The sequence below is a fragment of the Leptonychotes weddellii genome, chromosome 5, assembly GCF_054177405.1.
Source record: "Leptonychotes weddellii isolate Sample4059 chromosome 5, ASM5417740v2, whole genome shotgun sequence".
Lineage (NCBI taxonomy): Eukaryota > Metazoa > Chordata > Mammalia > Carnivora > Phocidae > Leptonychotes > Leptonychotes weddellii.
The window spans coordinates 136,435,234-136,461,462 of NC_138373.1; the positions used below are offsets into that span (position 1 = coordinate 136,435,234).

The 26,229-nt window shown below is 37.3% G+C and overlaps 1 protein-coding gene across 6 annotated transcripts in view; it reads right to left on the bottom strand.

The window, feature by feature from the left end:
• The window catches only part of CEP83 (centrosomal protein 83), a 148,938-nt gene that overhangs the window by 110,711 nt on the left and 11,998 nt on the right, over nucleotides 1–26,229 (bottom strand). Inside the window, exon 2 of one of the 6 annotated variants that reach the window (XM_081822201.1) lies at nucleotides 14,472–14,567. The exons of the other annotated variants lie outside the window; for them this stretch is intronic. The gene's annotated coding sequence lies outside the window, so the exon portion shown is untranslated. The remainder of the gene's footprint in view (nucleotides 1–14,471; nucleotides 14,568–26,229) is intronic. 6 annotated transcript variants of the gene reach the window in all.

Consider the following 26,229-nt stretch of genomic DNA (forward strand, 5'->3'; position numbering starts at 1 on the left):
AGGGGTCAGAACTACAGGGAAAAATAGACAAATTCACAATCATAGGGGGATAATTTAACCACTATTCTTGGTAACTAATAGAACAAGCACAAAAAAGTAATCAGTAAGAATACAGACAATATAATTAACCCACCTGAGCTAACATACATAGAAAACCACTCCCAGTAACTATAGAATACAAATTCTTTATAAACATACACATACATTTATAAATACTGACCACACACTGGGTATTTCAAAAAATCTAAAAAATTTTTAAAAACCAAAATTATACAGAATATTTTTCTGACCGAAGTCCAATTAAACTAAAACTTAATACAAAAAGGTAACTGAAAAAGCTACATATGCTTAGAAAGAAGACATTTCTAAATAACATAAATTAAAGAAAAGGTCACGATAGAAATCAGAAAATATCCAGAAGTAAATGAAAACTGATAATACAACTTAAACTTTTGGAATAAGACTTCTACTTCTGGGATGATGGAACAGAGGCACATTTCCACATTAATCCCACTAATACAAATCAAAGTCCTAAATGGTGTGTGTGTGTATACATGACATATATAACACAACTCTGAAAAATGGAGACCAGAGGCAAAACAGCTAACAACCTCAGGATATAAGAACTGATACACAGGTGGGTTCCCAGTGTTTTCTTTTAATACATGGTCAAGTGTAGTATCTGTTCTTATCAGTTTAATACATGATCTCCAACCTGGAGCTGAAGAAGCTGGCAATGGGTTCAGACTGGGGAAAAAAAAAAAAAAGGCCTTAACAAAAGCCTGCTCTCTAGCCAAAGTAACAAGAAAGTAGCAAGACAAAAATGTTCTAAACAATAACAATATCCTCCAGGAAAGTACTACAGAAAACACTGTGACTCCACCACCAACCCACCAGCAAAGGCCAGATTGTAATGAGGTACCCTAATACCCTGATTGGATGGGATACAAGAAGGCCAACTAGAAAGCTGGTACTTTCATCCCTGCTGAGCAGTAATACAGCCCCATACTTCTGCAATATCAGGGGAGACTACATGGGACACCTGCACTTTCACCCCTACCAACAGGAAGGAAGAACACCTAAACCCTCACCCTGCTGAAGTGCCATCAGATAAGCACTAGTAGAGAGTTAGGTCTGGCACTACCACTCAGCAGTAACAAAGCTATTCTTTCTAGGGGATGACAGTGGAGACCACATGAGGAGCCAGAATTCCATGCCACCCAGCAATGATGATGATCTCCCACAATTCAGGTGTCAACAGAAGCCAACTGGGGAACCTAGACTTCTACCCCCATCTGGCAATAATGAAGTAGCATTTCCCCTCTTTCTTGTGCCAGAGAGGTGTCAGGAAAAGCCAGGATTAGGAAACAGTCTCATAACATGATACCCCAAAATGTTCAGGTTTCAACAGAAAAATCACTAGTCACACCAACAATGAGGAAGATCTCGGGGCGTTTGGGTGGCTCAGTCAGTTAAGCCTTTGGATCTTGATTTTGGCTGAGGTCATGACCTCATGGGTTGTGAGATGGAGCCCCCTGTCAGGCTCCACACTCAGCAGGGATCTGCTTCAGGATTCTCTCCCTGTGCACACACGCTCTCTCTGCTCTCTTTCTCTCCCTCTCTAATAAATAAATCTCAAAAAAAAAAAAAAAGAACAAGGAAGATCTCAAATTGAATGTAAAAGGACGACTGATAGACGTCAACACTGAGACGACAGATAAAGTTATCCAACAAAGACTTCAAACAAGTCATGTTAAAAATATCTCAATGAGGGGCGCCTGGGTGGCTCAGATGGTTAAGCGTCTGCCTTCGGCTCAGGTCATGATCCCAGGGTCCTGGGATCGAGTCCCACATCGGGCTCCCGGCTCAGCGGGGAGCCTGCTTCTCCCTCTGACCCTCTCCCCTCTCATGCTGTTTCCCTCTCACTCGCTCTCTAAAAAATAAATAAAATCTTTAAAAAAAAAAAAAAAATCTCAATGAGCAAGTGCAAACAAGCTTGAAATAAACAAAAAAAGAGAAAGACACAGCAAAGAAATACAAGTATCAGCAAAGAATAAAAGATATAAAAAAGAACCAAGTAGAAACTTTAGAACTGAAAAAATATAATGACCAAAATAAAAATCTAACTATGAGCTCAACGGCAGAAATAGAGAAGAATTAATGAACTGGAAGACAGAACAGAGATTACTCAACTTGAACAATAGAAAATAAACATAAAAAGTAAATAATACATGTTCAAGAACTTGTGGGACTAAAATAAAACATTTATCATTTGTGTCAACAGAGTATGGTTCCATTTATAAGTAATATCCAAAATCCACAGAGAGAGAAAGTATATTGGCGGCTGCAAGGGGCTGGGGGAAGAGAGAAAGAGTGACTGCTTAATGGACATAGAGTTATCTTTGGAGGTGATAAAATGTTTTGGAACTAGACAGAGGTGGTAGATGTACAACACTATGAACACATGGAATGCCACCAAACTGCACACTTTAAAACATTAAATTTTATGTTATATGAATTTACCACAAGATAAAAAAAGAAACTTAGCAAACTAGGAACTGAAAGGCACATCAATTTGGTAAAAGATGTATACAAAAAGAATACAGTAGGGGCACTTGGGGGGCGCAGTTGGCTGAGCGTCAGACTCTTGGTTTCAGCTCGGGTCATGATCTCAGGGTCATTAGATAAAGCCCTATGTCGGACTTCATGCAGCGTCTGCTTAGGACTCTCTTTCCTTCCCCACCTTCCCCCCCGCCCGCCCTGCTCAATCTCTCAGTCAATTAAATAAATCTTAAGAAAAAAAAAAGAATAAACTCTTGATTCTAAATTCTTCAATGCCTTCCTTTCAAAATGTGATCAAAACAAGGATGTCCATGATCAATTTTATTTGACACTGTACAAAAAATGTGGAACAAAAGTATAAAAGGTAAAAATAATTGGAAAAGGAAAAATAAAACTTTCCTTATATATAGCTGTTCTAATTGTGTATGTAGAAAACCCTAAAGAATTTAAAGAGAAATCATTAGAAGTTAATATAATTGCTAGGTAGATGAATATATAAAAAATTAATTGCATTCTACATATCAGCAATAAAATTATTTTTTTAAAGATTTATTTATTTATTTATTTATTTGACAGAGAGAGAGATCACAAGCAGAAAGACAGGCAAGCAGAAGGAGAAGGAGAAGCAGGCCCCCGACTGAGCAGGGAGCCCGACGTGGGGCTCGATCCCAGGACCCTGGGATCATGAGCTGAGCCGAAGGCAGACGCTTAACCAACTGAGCCACCCAGGCGCCCCAGCATCAAAATATTTTAAAGACATTCTTAACAGCATCAAAAAACATCAAATGCCTAGGCAAAAGATGTGCTAACCATTATATAGATACCATTAGAGAAACTAAAAAAGACCTAGGTAAATAGAGATACATACATTGGAAAATAATGTTCTAAAGATATAAATTCTCCCCCAAACTGATCTATAGATGCAACACCAATCAATATCCTAGCAAATAGGTGTGTGTGTGTGTGTGTGTGTGAAATTTAGCACATTGATTCATAAATTTACATGGAAATACAAAGGCCAGAAACATTTTTAAAGAACAGCAGAAACAATTTTTAAAAACAAGACAGGAGGACTTTAACTACTGGATATCAAGATATTTTAAATCTATAGTAATTAAGCTGGTATGGCACTGAATTAATTATAGACAAAGAGATCAAGAGATCAGAATACAGCCCAGAAACACATCCACCCATGTAAGACATTTAAGAACACAGGCAGTTTTGCTAATCAGCGAAGAAACAGAAGTCTGCAATAAAAGGTACTGAGACAACCAGATCACCTTATATAAAAAAAGGAAACTGGGCCCAACTCTGCAATACACTCTAAAATTAACTGTAGTTGGACTGAAGCTTTAAATGTGAAAAAGCAAAAGAACAAAGTTGCTAGAGAATATTTTCAGTAACCCAGGGCAGGAAAAAAACATACCAAAGAAAGCTAAAATGCAATTTCCCTGAAAAGGAAGAAAACTGAGCAACTTTTCTTTGTCGATGGGCCATTTGGATGTCCTCTTTTGTGAAATGTTTATCTGAACCTTTTGCCCAACTATTTTTATTGAATTCTTTTTATATATTCATGTGTAGGATTTCTTTATAAAATTAAAATCACAATGAGAAAACCAAAAAGACTGACCATAACACGTTGAAAAAGATGGGAAGCAACAAGCTGTGGTGTAAAGTGGCATATCCATGTTAGAAAAAACTGAGCATTCTCTACTTAAGTTAAAGATATTTATATACTATGACTCAACAATTCCTCTACTTGAAATATACTCAACTGAAATGTGAGTACAGGTACACCAAGAGATTTCTGTTGTAATATTACTGTTCATAACAGTAGTATTCCCAAATGAAACCTAGAAACAAACCAAATGTCCATTAACAGCTCTTGAAGACACAAATTGTGGCATAATGAAACTAGCACTATACAGCAATGAAAATAACCTACAGATACACTCTACACAAGTGAACATCAAACACATATTGTGCAAATGAAAGAAGCGAAGCACAAAAGCATACAAAATTTTTCTAAACATAAAGTTCAGAAAAAATTAAAAACAGGCAAAACTCTAATATTTAGTGGATACATGCTTAGGTTTGTTTAGGCTATAAAACTATAAAGAGACGGGGCGCCTGGGTGGCTCGGTCGGTTAAGCATCTGCCTTTGGCTCAGGTCATGATCCTGGAGTCCCTGGATCAAGCCCCATGTCAGGCTCCCTGCTCAGCAGGGAGTCCGCTTCTCCCTCTGCCCCTCCCCCCTCTCCTGCTCTCTCTCTCTCTCTCTCTCTCTCTCTCACACACACTCTCCCTCTCAAATAAATAAAATCTCCCTCTCAAATAAATAAAACTATAAAGAGAGAAAGTGATTGACATAAGAGTCAGGATAGTATTACTTGAGAAAAGACTGGCAGTGTTCTACTTCTTAATACTTGTGGTTACATGGGGGGTTTGCTTTGTAAATCACTCAAAAGGACAGTTTTTGTGCACTTTTCTGCTTTTTTTATAATTCAGGTGTTTTTTTTTTTAAGCATTCAGAATTTTGAATTCTAAAATTCAAAGTTTTAAATTTTCATTCAAAAACTGGGCTCAGTATCATCAATGATCCTGGTCTTTTTCACTGAAAATGAGTAAAGAAAACCTCATTTAAGAGGGAAATAGGAGGCCTTCAAGGGAGAGATCTCCCTTGAAGATCTCTCCAAGATCTCTCTCAATCCCACCACTCACTGCTGTTTACAAACCCCAACAGGAAGAAGCAGCTTACTTTACTACTCCAAGCAGGAGGAAATAAGATCTTCTCCTTCCAGCAACAAACCAACCATTGAGACCTACCCTCAACTCAGCCAATGAAAAGCTACCACAATCCCAAACTCTCACTCCTCTCTAATGGACTTTCCAAACAACCCCTCTCAAATCCCTCCTTTTCTATATAAAAGAATGCTCCTCTCCTTTGTTCTCTGGACGTGCTTATGGTTTGCCATAGTTTCTATGTCCCAAACTGCATTTGGGGGTATTTCCCCTGCTATTCCTAAATAAACTCTTCTTGCTAGTGAAATAACTGGATAGTTTATGTTTAAAATTGACACCATACTTCTGCCAACACATTCTGTAGGCTTACTTCTCCTTATGGTTGTGAAGCTACCACAACTTCAGCCATCACATGGATACAGAAAACAGACCATCCAATCCACCAGTTCTCTTAGGTGTAGTCTTTTTGTTTTCAAGGTAAAATTTACATTTAATAAAATGCACAAGTTTAAGTATACAATTCCATGAGCTCACAAATGAAGAATCCAAAAGTATTCTACTGTTTAAGTATCATATTTTGTTTACCCATTTTCTTATTGATGGGCATTTGGACTGTTTCTGGTTATTATGAATATTAATTATGAATAAATCTACTATGAGCATTCTTGTACAAAACTTTTTGTGGACATGTTTTCAGTTGGGGAGGGGGTAAATATATAAGTGTAGGTAATTGTTGGATCATGGAGTGTATGTTTAACTTTATAAGAAACTGACAAATCTTTTTCCATAGTGGTTATACTATTTTCTGTTTCAACCAAAAACATGAGAGTTGTTTGCTTCACATTTTTGCCAAAATTTGGTGTTGCCTGTTGTCAGAAGACAAACAATAAGACATCTGGGGAAGATGGCAAAATATGAAGACCCATAGCTCACCTTGTCCCACAGACACAAAAACAACTGTAAAACAAGTAACAAAATGGCAACAAGTACATACCTATCAACAATTACTTTATATATAAATGGACTAAATGCTCCAATCAAAAGACACACAGTGATGAAATGGATTAAAAAACAAGACCCATCTATATGCTGCCTACAAGAGACTCATTTCAGACCTAAAGACACCAGCAGATTTAAAGTGAAGGGATGGAGAAACATTTATCATGTAAATGGATGTGAGAAGAAGTACCAGAGGAGAAATACTTATATCAGGCAAAACAGACTTTAAAACAAAGACTGTAACAAGAGACAAAGAAAAATACTATATAATCATAAAGGGGACAACCCAACAAGAAGATATAACAATTGTAAATATTTATAAGCTATTATTATAAGCAATTATAAACTATATTGATAGTAATACAGTAATAGTAGGGGACTTTAACAACCCAGTTATATCAATGGTCCGATCATCCAAACAATCAACAAGGAAATAGAGACTTTGGATGACACACTGGACCAGATGGATTTAACAGATATATTCAGAACATTCCACCCTAAAACAGCAGAATACATATTCTTTCCAAGTGCACATTCTCCAGAACAGAACATTCTCCAGAACAGGTCACATATTAGATAATAAAACAAGTCTCAACAAATTAAAAAAGACTGAAGTCATACCAGGCATCTTTTCTGCCCACAATGCTATGAAACTATAAAACAACCACAAGAAAAAAATCTGGAAAGAGCACAAATACATGGAGATTAAATAACATGCTACTAAACAATGGGTCAACCAAGAAATTAAAGAGAAAATAAAAAATACATAGAGACAAATGAAAAAGAAAACAATGATCCAAAATCTTTGGGATGCAGGAAAAGCTGTTCTAACAGGAAAGTTTATAGCAATATAGGCTTACATCAAGAAGGAAGAAAAGTCTCAAAAGCATAACCTTACACCTAAAGGAATTAGAAAAAGAACAAACAAAACCCAAACCAAGTAGAAGAAAGGACAATAATAAAGATTAGAGCAGAAATAAAGAAAACAGAAACTGAAAAAAATAATAGATCAATGAAACCAGGAGCTAGTTCATTGAAAGGATCAATAAAACTGATGAACCTTTAGCAACTCTCATAAAAAAAAAAAAAAGGAAAAAGAATCAAAGAGGACTCAAACAAAATCAAAAGTGAAAGAGGATAAATAACAAGTGACACCACAGAAATACAACTGTAAGAGAATATTATAAAAAATTATGTGCCAACAAATAGACATACCTAGAAGAAATTGATAAATTCCTAGGAACAGGTAACCTCCTAAAACTGAACTAGGAAGAAACAGAAAATCTGAACAGACCAATTACCTAAGTGTGCACTTGTTGTGATGAGCACCAGTGATGTATGGAAGTGCTGAATCACTATACTCTATACCTGAAACTAATATCAACTGCATGTTAACTGGAATTTATATAAAACCTTTTAAAAAATTAAAAAATATTGTCTTTTTTAAAAAAATTTCACCAATTTCTTTTTACTTTCTTTAAATTCCATTGTAGTTAACATACAGTGTTATATTAGGTTCAGTATACAATATAGTGACTCAACAATTTTACATATTACTCAGTGTTCATCTAAATAAGCATACTCTTAATCCCCTTCACCTTTCACCCATTCCCCCTCAATCTCCACTCTGGTAACCATCTGTTTTCTATAGTCCAGAGCTGTTTTTTTGGTTTGCCTTTTTATATTTTTCTTTTGTTCATTTGCTTTGTTTCTTAAATTCCACATATGAGTAAAATCATATTATTTGTCTTTCTCTGACTTATTTAGCTTTATATCCTCTAAATCCATCTATGTCATTGCAAATGGCAAGCTTGCTTTCTTTTTATGGCTAAATAATATTCCATTGTGTATATGATCATATATATATACACACACACACACATATATATATATATTCCATTGTGTATATGGTTAGGTTTATTCCTAGGTACCTTACTGTGGTACAATTGTAAATGGGCTTGATTCCTTAATTTTCTTTGTGCTGCTTCATTACTGGTGTACAGAAATATAACAGACGTCTGTACACTGATCTTGTAGCATGTAACTTTACTGAATTCATTTATCAGTTCTAGCAGTTTTTTGGTGGAGTCTTTCGGTTTTCTCTATATACCATCATGTCATCTGCAAATAATGAAAGTTTTACTGAAACTTCCTTGCCGATTTAAATGCCTTTTATTTATTTTTGTTATCTGATTTCTGTGGCTAGAACTTCCAGTACTATGTTGAATAAAAGTGGTGATAGTGGACATCCCTGTCTAAGACAAAATTTTCAAGAGTTTATTTGAGCATACACATCAATTCCAATCGGGCAGTGCCAGAGTGAAAGTGGTTAGGAGCACACCACCAAGAGGAGTAAGTGGAGTGGTTTTTATACAGAAAATATGGAAGTAAAGGAAGGAAAATATGTGATGAATATAGCTTAAAGAGTTGCCTTAATCAGGAAAGCCTAGTTGGTTGTGATTAGTTGTTTCATTTTCTTGAATTCGAGTGCATGGATTCTGGCTTAGGCTCTGGTTTGCTTATATAGGCTAACAGGGCATTAGAGCCACCTCAGTCTAAGAGCCTCCTTGTTTAATTACTTTAACACAGTCTTTTTTAATTTTAGCCATTCTAAGGGATGTAAAGTGATATCTCATTGTGGTTGTAACTTGCAATTCCCTGAAGCACTACCCACCCCCCCACTCCTATATTTAATGGCCAAAGATCTTCTTAATCTAGGAAAAGATCTGTACTTTAAAAATGTTTGCAACAAAGAACATTTACTTTGCAACTGGTAAAATGAGAGCAATTTGTGTATTAGAAACAAATGCAAATTTAAAAAATTTATCTCATACACTCCTGAGCACACACTGCTGTTTTTTACCTCCATGTCTTTGCAAATACTAATTTTCTTGTCCTGAAGGCCTCTTCTATCCCTCTGTAATCTGTTCTAGTGAATTCCTCATCAGCCTTCAAAATCTTGTTCAGGAGCGCATTACTTCTTCCATGAAGTACTTCCTGACTTTCCCAAACATAATTAGGTAACCATTCTGTCTTCCATCTTTTATTTTAGTATATGTAACAAATGCAGTGTAACTTTTTCCAGGGCAAGAAACAGGTCTTACTCATCTCTATAACCCCACACCTAAAACAAACACAGGCACATATTAGCTCAAAAATATCAAATAACTATGTTCACCATTCTAATACTGCTTTAGGTCTGATTCACTTTTACATCCACTTCCGTAACTGTGGCTTCCAGACTGTACTGGGCTGAATGCTGGCCCAAAGGAAGCTATGTCACTTCCTAATCTCTGTAACCTAAGGATATTATCTTATATAGCAAAACATGTGATTAAGGATTTTAAAAGGAGTTTATCCTGGATATGGGTGGGCCCTAAATGCAATCACATGTATCCTTGTAAGAGTGAGGCAGGAGAATTTTTCAGTCTGAAGAGGCAGCACCAATGGGACCAAAAAGGCAGAGATGCTGCCCCAAGCTACAGCATGCCTGGAGCCATAAGAAGCTGGAAGGAAAGATTCTTCCTTAGAGCCTTTGCAGAAAGTGCAACCCTTGATTTCAGTCTTCTGGTCTCTAAGCTGTGAAAGAATAAATTTTTATGTTCTAAGCCCAGTCAGTATGTGTTCCAATAGCTACAGGTAATTAATACACTGGCTTTCTCTTCATTCTATTACTCATAATAAATTTTACGCAAACACAAAATTTCTATCACAATTTTCAATTCATACCATAATCAGGTTTTTCTGATTTCAACCAGTCAATATACAGGTATCAATTACAGAACACAGAAATGTTATTAGGCACTCAAACCATATAATAAAAGAAGCAATTCTTATTGTACAGAGTTTACCAAATACACTTACAACGCAAATTTTTAAAAGTACATGGTTGAAACAAACTTTTAAAAAAGAACGGTGAGGCGCCTGGGTAGCTCAGTCAGTTAAGGGTCTGCCTTTGGCTCAGGTCATGATCCTGGAGTCCAGGGACAGAGTTCCCTCTAGTAGGCTAATCCCTCTGACTCTCCTCCCTATTGTGCTTTCTCTCTCTCACACTTGCACTCTCTCTCTCTCAAATAAATAAAGTCGAAGGAAGGAAGGAAGGAAGGGAGGAAGGGAGGAAGTTGGTTGGTTAAACAGATTACTTTGATCAGCCTGTTAATCAGGGAGCACTTATTAGATGAACTACTCTCTGTGAAAGAGTTTTTTTAAAGACTCAGCACAACCCCTCTCCAAATACCTCATCTTCCTCTCCTTACAGCTCTTACTACCATATAGCCATACCCAGTTGTCCTTCCTACCACTTCTTTTGACTAGTCCCAGCTCTAGAGACCTACCTATGACATTCTCTTTTGTACAGGAGCTGTATTTCTTAAGCAGTGGTACAATGTCTGCCCAAAAGGATGGAAACTCAAAATATTCTAAAAGCACAGCTGCTGATACTCATGGAAAGCTTCCAAAACACATTCCATTAAAAAGCAAATGCTTTGCCTTTGAACATTTCAAAACAATGCTTTAAATACTACATGCCCCTGAAGTGAATGTTGTTTTTTAAAAACATTAAAAGTCTAAGGAGAACTGCATCAGGCATTACACTGCACTTAAAACAAAACGTTAGAAATTAATGTCTTTAAAATCCAGAGAGCATATTACAACAGTCACCCAAAAAGCTTTTGGATAGCCATCCCAGGGTGTCTTGTATACAAAAAAATGTCACAACTTGACACCCTGCCAAAACCTGAAGTGCAGCTGGGAACAGACCCTTCAAAACCCTGGTAAGGTGCCAGGCCCCATAATTGTGTCTTAGAATGAAACGGGAGGGCAAGGAAAGAGGAAGGGAAGAAGATATGTATTAGAGTGGTTAGCAATCAACCACCAAGCACTCTGAATTAAAATGTTATTTTATTCTTATAATTGCACTGCCTGCCTCCGCACAGCTTAATTCACACAAAAGAATTTTAGAAAATAGGATATAGTAACCAGTCAACCTCAAATACTTAGAAATAAGTTACAAAAGTCTCTGAAAAGCTGTGATCTGAAAAACAAAGATGATGGTTGCCTAAACCATACTTCAAATTCATTTTGTTTCTTAGTGTAGGCTCTCTTGCATATAACATGGGACTTGCCAAAAGATTTATGAGTACTTACTACCTCTGTGTGAGTTGTAGAGGCGTCTTTGCTCATAGGCCCATATACTTGAAATAGATAAAACTACCACATAGCTTGTAATACAAAATGAAGCCCTTCTGATCTGACAACATATGCTGGAAATTATTTGTATTTTTTTTAATAAATCTGAATTATTTCCATGAGCTTTATGCCTTAGTATGAAAAGTCAAAAGAAAAAAAAAAAATTGAAAAAAAATGTGTTGATGTATTCAACTGATATGTTTGCTCGAGTTTACACAAACATGCTCTTTTTCATCTTTGAGGCTCTACCAGAAAGTATAAAATTTTTCCAAACTAGAAAAGGGAAATAAATAAAAGTCATTCTCAAGGCATACAGGTTAATTTTAAAACCATATCTTACAAAAAAAAAAAAAGGGCAATTAAACAACCAGTATTTATGGAGTGGCCACCACACCATATTTACTGACTGGTCCACTTATACTAAGAGAGCTCTGAGGGGCATATAGAAATAAGCAGATCACAAGGAAGAACTTGCCCATATCAAGAGTATTACAGGGGTGCATGGGTGGCTCAGCCATTAAGCACCTGCCTTTGGCTCAGGTCAAGATCCCAGGGTCCTGGGATCGAGCCCCGCATCGGGCTCCCTGCTCGGCGGGAAGCCTGCTTCTGCCTCTCCCACTCCCCCTGCTTGTGTTCCCTCTCTCACTGTGTCTCTCTCTGTCAAATAAATTAAATCTTTAAAAAAAAAAGAGAGAGAGAGTATTACAGATGGATGCCTGGGTGGCTCAGTCGGTTGAGTGTCTGCCTTCAGCTCAGGTCACAATCCCAGGGTCCTGAGATGGAGTCCCACGTAGGGCTCCTTGCTCAGCAGGGAGCCTACTTCTCCCTCTGCCTGCCACTCCCCCTGCTTGTGTGCTCTCTCTCTCTCTGACAAATAAATAAAATCTTTAAAAATAAATACATAAAATAAAATGCTGGTGTTGGAAAGAGTAGGGCATTGTCTTCCACCTCATTAAAAAAAAAAAGTATTACAGACATTTTCCAAGTGTCTATTATATGCTAGACTCTGTTGGGTATAGGGATACAGTAATAAATAAGTGAAAATCCTTGCCCTCAATGAGTTCATGTGGGTCAGTGAAATATACATGTTAACCAACAATTGCTTACTGAACAAGGATAAGAGAAAATTTACTATTTATTAAGTCCTTTTGTACTTAAAATTTTTTTTGCCATGTGCATATATTACCAATTCCAAGTAATATATAAATTCAAAACTTTTAAAAGTATAAAGCAATGCAATGTATTTATAGATAGCAGGGAAGAGAGGCCTAATTCTGCTAGAGAAGCTGTCAAGGAAGACTTCACAAAGAGGGTAATCCTGAGATAAAGAAAGAAGCAGAGAAGAAATATCCAGTAAGAAAGGCATGGAGATGGAAGACAACTCTGTGGGTAGGAGATAAAGGGGCGGGGAACAGATGAGCCTGCAGAGGTAGGGCAGGGCCTTGAAGGCAATGCAATGTGCAAGAGACTGGAGTTTATCCTGGGGTCTAGAAGAGCCAATGGAACGTTTTAAGCTTGTGGGTGGATGAGAGACAGTATAGGGTGGTTTCAGATTTGTACTTAAGAAAAATAACTAGGTTATCCAAGGTGTGTAGAATAAACTGGGGTGGAGTAGAGGGGCGATCCTAGAGAAAAGAAGATGAAAAGGCTGGGACAGTAAAGATAAAGATATGAACTAAAATAGTGGCAGCAAGTAGTCAACAGGGAATGGTCCTGAAAATAAATTTAGAGGTAGAAGTAAAAGAAATTAGTAGGGTATTTTAACATTATTAGTTAAAAGACCAACCAGAAAATCAGGAAAGAAAAAGCAAAAGCAAAATGAAATCCAGTTAAAGTAGAAGAAAGGTTGTTTCAAAGATTCCAAGCACCAATTCTCCATATGAAAAAAGAATCAAGCAAGGAACCTTTGCAAAATCATCTTAGTAAATGCAAATACCATCATAGTACAACACTCAAAATATCTACCTTTCTTCCACAGGGATTTTATCAGGAGAGGGGTAAACACTAAAGCTTGCTCTGTCAGGAACAAAGACATAAAATAAGTATTTTGTTCTTTAAACGTCCACCTCCTGTAACTCCTCCTCATTCTTTCCTTCAAACAATCATCTCTATAGCAACATACTCTTAAGAAATTCGTGGGTGGAAAGCATATGTTTTTGCAAAAATATGAGAACTGAAGAACACGACTACTCTATTTTTCCCTTTAATATAAGAGATTCACAATATACCCTAAAAGATAACTGCAAAATATGGAACAAAAAAAGAGACTTAAAAATACAAGGAAATATAAAAATTGGTACTGCACATGTTTACATGGAAATTCTTTTTATAGGTTACAATGACACCTTGTGGTAAGGCTTTTTAAACAATAACTTACCTTGGAAAGTATTTTTACACCAGAAGTATAATAAAACTGGTTTAGAAAATAGGAAAGACCAAGATCATATGTTGAGGTGGAATGAACATGTACAATAATCCATTTGGAAAAATAAGGTAATGGAGGCTCTTCAAAAATTAAAAATAGAACTACTATATGATCCAGCAATTCCATTCTTGCTATTTATCAGAAGAAAATGAAAACGCTAACCTGAAAAGATATATGCACCCCCATACGTGCTGCAGCAATATTCACTATGGCCAAGATACAGGAACAACCTAAGTATCCATGAATGGATAAATAGAGAAGAAAATTGGGTTACAGACACACAATGGAATATTATTCGGCCATTAAAAAAGAATGAAATCTTGCCATTTGTGATAACTTGGAAGGATACTGAGGGCATTACGCTAAGTGAAGTAAGTCAGACAGAGATAAACAAGTGAATAAGTAAAATAAGTGCCCTCCCCGCACACACACAAACACCCCAAGCTCATAGACTGGTGGTTGCCAAAGAGGCAGGAGATGAAGGGTGGGGAAAAATGAATGATCTGTTTTTATTGTTTAAATAAACTGAATTTTTAAAAAAGAAAAGAAGGGGCACCTGGCTGGCTCAGTTGGTGGAGCATGTGACTCTTGATCTCGGGGTTGTGAGTTCAAGCCCCACGTGGGGTGTAGAGACTACTTCACAAAATAAAATCTTAAAAAAAAAAGAAAAGAAAATTAAGGACAAAAAAAAAAACTTTAAATAGCATCATATTACATAGGCTAAAGCACCTTACAAACTATAAAGTATTATATTATTCCCTTCAATTAAGCTAAAATTAGTAGTGTAAGTTTGTTTTTTTTTTTTAATGATGCAACAATAAACTACTTTTGAAATCTGGGGCAAAATTTCTAACAATGGCAATCCCTTTACATGAGAATACTAACTGACATATGGTTTATGAGCTATGACAATAATTTTGTCATTACTCCTTTCTTCTCAAATAGATATTACATTAAAAATTTCAATCTTGATTAACCCAATAATTAACAGAACTTATAATCATCTTTCATCAAGTTTGTTTACTAAACTATGCTAAACACTAGTAAACATAAAGGTTAATAACACCCTTTGCACACAATCACCTTTATGAATCTCTGAAATATTCTTCTCTCTCAGCATCTACAGGACCATGATCACCTATCTCTTTGACCTCTCTCTCCCTTATTTGTTCCCTTTCTCCCAGTCACCAGAGAATCTCTGATCCACTGATGCATCTCTATAAGAAAAGTCAAGTTGCTTCTCTCACTGCTTCATTTTTTACACCTATTTGAATGACACTCAAATTTACACCCACATTCCTAACGCACCTCATAACTCCCACTCTAATCACATGTCCCATCCACAACGGAAGCTCAACATAGGAATTAAACTCATTAACTTCAAATTTCCATCTACCTCCTTTAAAAAAAAATTACCACTATCCTCTCCTTATTTCTTAGTACACAACTCATTCCCCGACTCCCGTTAGTAATAAATTATTAATCTTGCTGATTCTTCTTCATCTGTCTCTTGATTTTAATCATTCTTCTTCATTTCTAGAGCCATCACCCTCTAGGGCAAAACTGCAAATATTTTACACTTGGTTTATTTTAAGAGAAGCCTCCTAAACATGTGCCAGATTTTGGTCTTTCCTCATCCTTATATAACCTACAAATATCCACCAGGACAATCTTTCTCATACAATGTGTTCATCACTATAACTACACTTTTATAATCCTCCTATTATTTACTGGATCAAAGCTAAACTTCTCAGCCAAACTCAAAACCCTGCATTAGCCAACTCCCTATACAAAAGCAAACATTTCATTTTGCTGCCTCCCAGCACTCCTTTGCTAGAGTCAATTAAGTATGCTTTACAGTCCCTCATACACGTTGATAACTCTTGCCTTCAAAACTGTGTTCATGTAGTTATGCCAAATTAAAATACCTTCTTAAACTCTTCAATTAATCCACAAATCAAGGTCAGAATCAAACCTAAAACCCTACGGTCTAAACAATCAAGAAACTACTTTCAGAGCTTACAGTTACTCTAAAAGTAAACATAAATAGCTTCTTCCCGTCTTTCTGCTCCACTGTTTTCTGCCTTCTTGGGCTTATCTCAGAATACTTACTCTATATTCTATCACATCTGCACTTTTCCCCTCTAGTGCTTTACAATTATGTAAACTATCTTTCTAAAGAAACTGTAAGTTCCTCAAAGGAAAGACTATATAATCTTCTACTTTTTGCGTCATCTTCCTAACTCCCAATTCCAGTAAAATTAGTTAATGATGGGACACCTGGGTGGCTCAGTCGGTTAAGCGTCTGCCTTCGGCTCAGGTCATGATCCCGGGGTCCTGGGATCAAGTCCCGTATCGGACTCCCTGCTCAGCGGGGAATCTGCTTCTCCCTTTCCTTCTGCCTCCCCCCTCCCTCTGCTTGTGCTCTCTGTCAAATAAATATTTTTTAAAAAATTAGTTAATGACAAAAGTGAACCACAAAACTTCTGTGATATGAATCCTACTTTCCCACAGGCTTACAATGTAGTTTCAGAGAAGGGGAAGGATGCCACCAAGAACACTGTTTGCTAATCAATTATGCATGCCTTGTAACAATTATCCATCAAGATATTTCAGCTGGAAAAAAATTCTGGAGACATTATGGTAATCAAAAGCCTTAAAAATGAACATATCCTTTGACCTAGCACTTCCGCATGTAGGAACTAACTCTAAGAAACTAATCAGAGATGTGTACCAACATTTGTGTTCAGGGATCACCTTCATTTATCATTCTGTGAATATTTACTGAGTACATCACAAGGGCCAGGTAGAAGTGGAAGGCACCGTGCCTTCATGATGCTTGTATCATCATGCTATTTATTATGGGAAAACGGGCTATTTTTTAAAAAGCATGTTTAATAGTAAGTTATACCACATGCACGGATCAGATAGTAATCTGATTGTTAAGATATTATTAAGATGTTAATTTCTCCCCAAAATCAATGCAATGCCATTCAAAATCCCAGAAAACTTTATAGAAATTAACAAGCTAATACTAAAATTCATATGTAGGGATGCCTGGGTGGCAGTCCCTTAAGCATCTGCCTTCGGCCATGATCCCAGGGTCCTGGGATCGAGCCCCACATCAGGCTCCCTGCTCAGCTGGGAGTCTGCTTCTCCCTCTCCCTCTGCTGCTCCCCCCTGCTTGTGCTGACTCTCTGTCAAATAAAATAAAATCTTAAAATAAAATAATAAAATTCATATGGAAACACAAAAGACCTGGAATAGCCAAAAGAACAAAGTTGGAGAACTTGCACTACCTGATTTCACGACTTACTAAATGCAACAAAAATCAAAACTGCGCAGCATTCATGTCAACACAGACACATAAATCCACTAAAAAAGAGAATAAAGTTCAGAAATAGATTCAAACATATATGGCCAATTAATCTGACAAAAACACAAAGTCAATTCAATGGAGCCAGGAAAGTCTTTTCAACAAATCATCCTGGGACAACTGCCTATTCATATGCAAAAAATGAATTTCAAGTTGTACCTCTCACCATAAACAAAAATCGACTCCAAATGTATACATAAACATAAAACTATAAAACTCTTAGAGAAAACATAGAAGAAAATCATTTTAATCATGGGTTAGGTAAAGATTTCTTTAAATTGGTTGTTTATTAAAATTAACAAGTTAATTTTTAAATCAAAATTAGGAACTTACATATTTAAAAGACACCATAACGCAAATGAAGGTAAGCAAGACTGGAGGATTTATAAATCATATATTGATAAAGGACTTACATTCAGAATACATAAAGAATTAGAAAACCAAATAAGAATACAACTCAATTTAACAACAACAAAAATGGCCAAAAGATTTCGACACTTTGCCAAAGACGATACACAAATGGTAAAATAAACACTTGAAAAGATGTTAAATATCATTAGTTATTAGTGAAATACAAACTAAAAACACAATGTAATACTACCATACACCTATTAAAATGTTAAAACTTAAAAGGCTGATCTTACAAAGTATGGACTAGAATGTAGAAGAACTGAAACCTTTATAAACTACTGGTGGAAATATAAAATGGGAAAATCACTTGATTAATTTTTAAGAAACTGTCAGATACTTGCCATATAATCCAGCCATTTCATGTATAAGTATTCACCCAAGAGAAATCAGAGTATATCCATGTGAAGACTTCTACACAAATGTTTGTAGCAGCCTTTTTTCTGAGACTCAAACACAGGTTCATCAAAAAGTGAATGGATAGGGAGAGTCCAAGATGGCGGAGGAGTAGGAGACCTTAATTTGGTCTGGTCCCAGGAATTCAGCTACATAGCTATCAAATCATTCTGAACACCCGTGAAATCAACTGGAGATATAAGAAAATAGCTGCAACACTACAAAAGGAAAAGCGACCACTTTCTGTAAGGTAGAAGGTGCAGAGAAATGAATCTGAGGCAACATATGGGAAGACAGAAGGGGGGGGGGGCGCCTCCATCAGCTGGCTACCGGCAAGTGATACAGCAGTGGAGCACAAAATCAGAACTTTTGTAAGTCTGCTCCAATGAGGGATGTTTGCTCAGGCAGCTAAGTGGGGGGTGGAGCCCTCACTTGGACAGTATGGTCTCAGGATCCTCAGGGTCACAGAAGACCGGGGGTGCCTGAGTGCGGCAGAGCTCCCAGGCATCGGAGCAGGGAAGCCGCCTGCAGAGTGAGCCAAGGAGTGGGCTCTCAGCTGGGGGTTGTCATAAACTGTGAACCACAGCACAGTCAGGCCACTGCTCTTCAAGCAGGGGCCCAACAAGCAACAGAACCAGCGAGAATCCCCTTCTCCCTTGGGAGCACGCCGCAGGAGTCTGCAGGATTTGAAGATTCCAAATGGCTCGTATGCCAGAAATAGAAACGCTCGGCCACAGGCCAAGTGAGCAAAGAGTGAGGTCGGAGACTAGGGAGACAGGAGCAATTGACTGCTTTTCTTTGAGTGCTCACTGAGGAGTGGGGCCCCGAGCCTTTGGCTCTGGGACCAGAAATTGGGAGGCCACCATTTTCATTCTCATCCTCTAAAGCTTCGAGGAAAGCCTTCAGGGAACAAAAGCCACACTGAGCAAACGGAAGCAGATTACTTAGCTGGGCCCCTGGCAAGGGTGGTACAATTCCACCCGGGGCAAAGACACTTGAGAAACAACACCAACAGGGTCCTCCCCCAGAAGATCAGCAAGAACATCCAGCCAAGACCAAGTTTACCGATCAATGACAACTGCAGAACTCCAGCACTAGGGGAATATAGCACATAGCATTCATGGCTTTTTTCCCATGATTCTTTAGTATTTCAACTTGCATTTTTTTCTTTCCTTTTTCAACCAATTTATCAATTCCTTTTTTAAATCTTTTTTAATTTTCATTTTTACACTTACACTCTATCCCTTCATTGTATTTAATCTATAAGTTTTCCTTTCTTTACAATTTTGGGATGCAGTTTCTTCAAACAGACCAAATATGTCCAACATCTAGTGTATGGTTCTGTTCTACTCACCTGTCCGATCATACTCTTTTTTGTTGTTCTGTTTTTCTTTTTCTTTGGTTTTCTTTTTTTGTTGAAGTCTTTTTTATTTTTCATCTTTATATTATAGCCTTTCAATGTATTTAATTTTTGTATATATAAGTTTTTCCTTCTTTACAATTTTGAGATGTAGTTTCTTCTAGCAAACTGACCAAATTATATTCAAGAGATAGTGTATTGCTCTGTTCTCTTCACCTGTTTATATCCCTTCTTTTTCTTTTGTTGTTGGGCTTTTTTTCCTCTATTGTTTTTTGTCTTTTAATTTCCATTTTTAGAGTTACATTCTATCCTTTCATTGTATTTAATTTTATTTTTGTACTTAAGTTTTTCTTTCTTTACAATTTTGGGATCTAGTTTTCTAAAAAAACTAACCAAAATACAGAGCCCAGTGTATTACTCTATTCTGCTCATCTTTCTGATTATATTCTCTTCCCCACCGCCCCCCCCCGCCACTGGGTCTCATCTGATTTGTTTAGTGTGTATTTCTCTGGGGTAGTTGCCATTTTAGTATTTATTTTGTTCTCTCGTTCATCTATTTTCTGGACAGAAGGACAAGACGGGAAAACTCACATCAAAAAAGAACAAAAGGGGTACCTGGGTGGCTCAGTCAGTTAAGCATCTGCCTTCAGCTGAGGTTATGATCCCAGGGTCCTGGGATGAAGCCCCACATCGGACTCCTTGCTCAACGGGGAGCCTGCTACTCCCTCACCCTCTCCCTCTGCCTGCAGCTCCCCCTGCTTGTGCTCTCTGTCAAGTAAATGGAAAAAATAAAAGAGAGAACAAGAGGCAATACTGACTGCCAGGGACCTAATCAGTATGGGCATAAGTAAGATGTCAGAACTAGAGTTCAGAATAATGATTATAAAGATACTAGCTGGGCTTGGAAAAAAGCGTAGAAGACACTAGAGAATCCCTTTCTGGAGAAATATAAGAACTAAAATCTAACCAAGTCAAAATCAAAAAGGCTATTAATGAGATGCAATCAAAAATGTAGATTCTAACTGCTAGAATAAATGAGGCAGAAGAGAGAATTATTGATACAGAAGACCAAATGATAGAGAATAAAGAAGCAGAGAAAAAAAGAGATAAACAACTACTGGATCATGAGGGGAGAACTTAAGAGATAAGTGATACCATAAAGCGAAAGAGTATTAGAATAATTGGGATCCCAGAAGAAGAGGAAAGAGAGAGGGGGGCAGAAAGTATATTGGAGCAAATTATAGTGGAGAACTTCCCTAATCTGTTAAAGGGAACAGGCATCAAAGTCCAGGAGGCACAGAGAATCCCCCTCAAAATCATTAAAAACAGATCAACACCCAGACATATAATAGTGAAACTCACAAATCTCAGAGACAAAGAGAAAATCCTAAACACAGCTAGGGACAAGAGGTTGGTAACCTACAAGGATAGAAACATTAGATTGGCAGCAGACCTATCCAGAGAGACCTGGCAGGCCAGAAAGGACTGGCATAATATATTCAGGGTGCTAAATGGGAAAAATATGCAGCCAAGAATACTTTATCTAGCTAGGATGTCATTCAAAATAGGAGGGATTAAAAAGCTCCCAGGACAAACATAAACTTAAAGAATTTGTGATCACCATACCAGTCCTACAAGAAATATTAAAAAGGATCCTCTAAGCAAAGAGAGAGCCCAAAAGTAACACAGACCAGAAAGGAACAGAGACCGTATAAAGTAACACTCACTTTACAGGTAATACAATGGCCTTAAAGTTGTATCTCTGGATAGTTACTCTGAATATAAATGGGCTAAATGCCCCAATCAAAAGACACAGGGTATCAGATGGGATAAAAAAGCAAGACCCATTGATATGCTGTCTGCAAGAGACTCATTTTAGACCCAAAGACACCTCCAGATTTAAAGTGAGGGGGTGGAAAACAATTTATCATGCTAAAAGACATCAAAAGAAAGCTGGGGTGACAATCCTTATATGAGACAAATTAGATTTTAAACCAAAGACTGTAATAAGAGATGAGGAAGGACACTGTATCATACTTAAAGGGTCTATCCAACAAGAAGATTTAACAGTTGTAAATATTTATGCCCCTAACATGGGAGCAGCCAAATACTTTTAAGCCAATTAACAACAAAATCAAAGAAACACACCGATAATAATACAGTAACAGTGGGGGCTTTAACACCCCCCTCACTGCAATGGACAGATCATCTAAGCAAAAGATCAACAAGGAAATAAGGGCTTTGAACAACACACTGGACCATATGGACTTCATAGATATATTCAGAGCATTCCATCCTAAAGCAACAGAATACACATTCTTCTCGAGTGCACGTGGAACATTATCCAGAATAGATCACATCCTGCATCACAACTCAGGTCTCAACTGGTACAAAAAGACTGGGATCATTCCCTGCATATTTGCAGACCACAATGCTTTGAAACTGGAACCCAATCACAAGAGGAAAGTTGAAAAGAACCCAAATGCATGGAGGCTAAAGAGCATCCTACTAAAGAATGAATGGGTCAACCAGAAAATTAAAGAAGAATTTTAAAAATTCATGGAAACAAGTGAAAATGAAAACACAACTATTCAAAATCTTTGGGATGCACAAAGGCGGTTCTAAGAGGGAAGCATATAGCAATACAAGCCTTTCTCAAGAAACAAGAAAGGTTTCAAATACACAACCTAATCTTACACCTAAAGGAGCTGGAGAAAGAACCACAAATAAAGCCTAAACCCACCAAGAGAAGAGAAGTAATAAAGATTAGAGCAGAAATCAATTAAATAGAAACCAAAAGAACAGTAGAACAGATCAACAGAACTAGGAGCTGGTTCTTTGAAAGAATTAATAAGATTGATAAACCCCTGGCCAGACTTATCAAAAAGACAAAGGACCCAAATAAATAAGATCATGAATGAAAGATCACAACCAACACCAAAGAAATACAATTATAAGAACATATTATGAGCAACTATATGCCAACAAATTAGGCAATCTGGAAGAAATGGTTGCATTCCTAGAGATGTATAAACTACCAAAACTGAACCAGGAAGAAATAAAAAATCTGAACAGACCCATAACCAGCAAGGAAAATGAAGCAGTAATCAAAATTCTCCCAATGAACAAGAACCCAGGGCCAGATGGCTTCCCAGGGGAATTCTACCAAACATTTAAAGAATTCATACCTATTCTTCTGAAGCAGTTTCAAAAAACAGAAATGGAAGGAAAACTTCCAAACTCTTTCTATGAGGTCAGCATTACCCTGATCCCAAAACCAGAAAAAGACCCCACCAAAAAAGGAGAATTACAGACCAATATCCCTGATGAACATGGATGCAAAAATTTTCACCAAAATACTAGCCAATAGGATCCAACATTACATTATAAGGATTATTCACCACGACCAAGTGGGATTTATTCCTGGGCTGCAAGGCTGGCTCAACATCCACAAATCAATGTGATAAATTACATAAATAAAAGAACAAGAACCATATGATCTTCTCAACAGATGCAGAAAAAGCATTTGACAAAGTACAGCATCCTTTCTTCATTAAAACTCGTTACAGTGTAGGGACAGAGGGAACATACTTCAATATCATAAAAGCCATATATGAAAAGCCCACAACAAATATCATTCTCAATGGGGAAAAACTGAGACCTTTTCCCCTATGGTCAGGAACACGACAGGGATGTCCACTCTCACCACTGCTGTTCAACATAGTACTAGAAGTCGTGGCCTCAGCAATCAGACAACAAAAAGACATAAGAGGCATCAGATTTGGCAAAGAAGAAGTCAAACTCTCACTCTTTGCAGATGACATGATACTCTATGTGAAAACCCAAAAGACCACCCCAAAATTGCTAGAACTCATACAGGAATTCAGCAAAGTGGCAGGATATAAAATCAATGCACAGAAATCAGTAGCTTTCCTATATACTAACAATGAGACAGAAGAAAGAGAAATTGAGGAGTTAATCCCATTTATAATTGCACCCAAAACCAAAAGATACCTAGGAATAAACCTAACCAAAGAGGCAAATGATCTGTACTCAGAAAACTACAGAACACTTACGAAAGAAATTGAGGAAGACAAAAAAAAATGGAAAAATGTTCCATGCTCATGGATTGGAAGGATAAATATTGTTAAAATGTCTATGCTACCTAGAGCAATCTACACATTCAATGCAATCCCTATCAAAATACCATCAACTTTTTTCAAAGAAATGGAACAAATAATCCTAAAATTTGTATGGAACCAGAAAAGACCCCAAATAGCCAGAGGAATGTTGAAAAAGAAAACCAAAGCTGGTGGAATCATAATTCCAGACTTCAAGCTCTATTACAAAGCTGTCATCAGCAAGACAGTATGGTACTGGCACAAAAACAGACTCACAGATCAATGGAACAGAATAGAGAGCCCAGAAATGGACCCTCAATTCTATGGTCAACTAATCTTGAACAAAGCAGGAAAGAATATCCAATGAGGGGGAAAAAAAAGGAGTCTCTTCAACAAATGGTGTTGGGGAAATGGGATAGCCACATGCAGAAGAATGAAACTGGACCATTTTCTTACACCATACATAAAAACAGACTCAAAATGGATGAAAGACCTAAATATGAGACAGGAATCTATCAAAATCCTAGAGGAGAACACAGGCAGCAAGCTCTTCGACCTTGGCTGCAGCAACTTCTTGTTAGACACGCCTCCAGAGGCAAGGGAAGTAAGGGCAAAAATGAACTATTGGGACTTCATCAAGACAAAAAGCTTTTGCACAGCAAAGGAAACAATCGACAAAAACCAAAAGGCAACTGACAGAATGGGAGAAGGTATCTGCAAATGACATATCAGATAAAGCGCTAGTATCCAAAATCTATAAAGAACTTAACAAACTTAACACCCAAAGAACAAATAATCCAATCAAGAAATGGGCAGAAGACATGAACAGACATTTCTTCAAAGAAGACATACAAATGGCCAACAGACACATGAAAAAATGCTCCACATCACTTGGCATCAGGGAAATACAAATCAAAACCACAATGAGATAACACCTCACACCAGTCAGAATGGCTAAAATTAACCAGTCAGGAAATGACAGATGCTGGCAAGGATGTGGAGAAAGGGGGACCCTCCTACACTGCTGGGAGGAACGCAAGCTGGTGCAGCCACTCTGGAAAACAGTATGGAGGTTCCTCAAAAAGTTGAAAATAGAGCTACCCTATGACCCAGCAATTGCACTACTGGGTATTTACCCCAAAGATACAAATGTGGTGATCCGAAGGGGCACCTGCACCCCAATGTTTATAGCAGCAATGGCCACAATAGCCAAACTTTGGAAAGAGCCTAGATGTCCATCGACAGATGAGTGGATAAAGAATGGATAAAGAAACGGAGTATTACTCAGCCATCAAAAAATGAAATCTTGCCATTTGCAATGACAGGGATGGAACTACAGGGTATTATGCTAAGTGAAATAAGTCAATCAGAGAAAGACAATTATCATATGATCTCCCTCATATGTGTAATTTAAGAAACAAAACAGAGGATCATACGGTAAGGGAGGAAAAAATAAATCAAGACAAAACCAGAGAGGGAGATAAACCATAAGGGACTCTTAATCATAGGAAACAAACTGAGGGTTGCTGGAAGGGAAGGTGGGTGGAAGGATGGCGGAATTGAGTGATGTACATTAGGAGGGCATGTGATGTAATGAGCACTATGTATTATATAAAACCGATGAATCACAGACCTGTACCTCTGAAATCAATATTATTTGTTAATTGAATTTAAGTAAAAAAAATTTTAAAGTTGAATAAAAGTGAGTGGATAAACAAATTGAGATATAGCCATAAAATGGAAAACTATTCAATAAACATGAATTCCTCACCATGAATGAATCTCAAGATAATTATGCTTAGTGAAAAAAATCTAAACAAAAAAAGAGTACATGTTACATGATTTTATTTATATAAAATGCAAACCAATCAAAATGCCAGAAAGCAGATGAATGGTTGCCTGAAAATGGAAAAGAGTGAGCAGTTGGAGAGGGCAGGAGCAAAAGGGAAAGATCACAAAGGGGCATAAGAAAACTTCTGGGGGTGGGGCGCCTGGGTGGCTCAGTCGTTAAGTGTCTGCCTTGAGCTCGGGTCACGATCCCAGGGTTCTGGGACCGAGCCCCGCATCGGGCTCCCTGCTCGGGGGGAAGCCTGCTTCTCCCTCTCCCACTCCCCCTGCTTGTGTTCCCTCTCTCACTGTGTCTCTGTCAAATAAATAAATAAAATCTTAAAAAAAAAAAAAAAACTTTTGGGGGTGATGGATATATTTAATATCTTGACTGTGGTGATAGTTTCATAGTGTACACATAAAACAAAACTTAATTTTAAAAATGTACAATTTGTTAATTATCAATTACATTCAATAAAGCTGTTTTCAAAAATAAACATTGTAAACTATAGGAAAAAAAACTTTCCTAAAAGTGAATTCTAGGTTCAAATGTCACAGTTAAGTTTTTCTTTAAAAAAACAAACAAAAAAAAGGTTATGGAAGAGTATTTAATAACATCAGGAAATGTTTGTTACAGAAGTAGAAAATGCAGGGGTGCCTAAGTGGCTCAGTCAGTTAAGTATCCGACTCTTGACTTCAGCTCAAATCTTGATCTCAGGGTCATGAGTTCAAGCCCCATCCTGGGCTCTATGCTGGGCATGAAGCCTACTAAAACAAACAAATCATCAGAAGTAGGGGGGCACCTGGGTGGCTCAGTTGGTTAAGC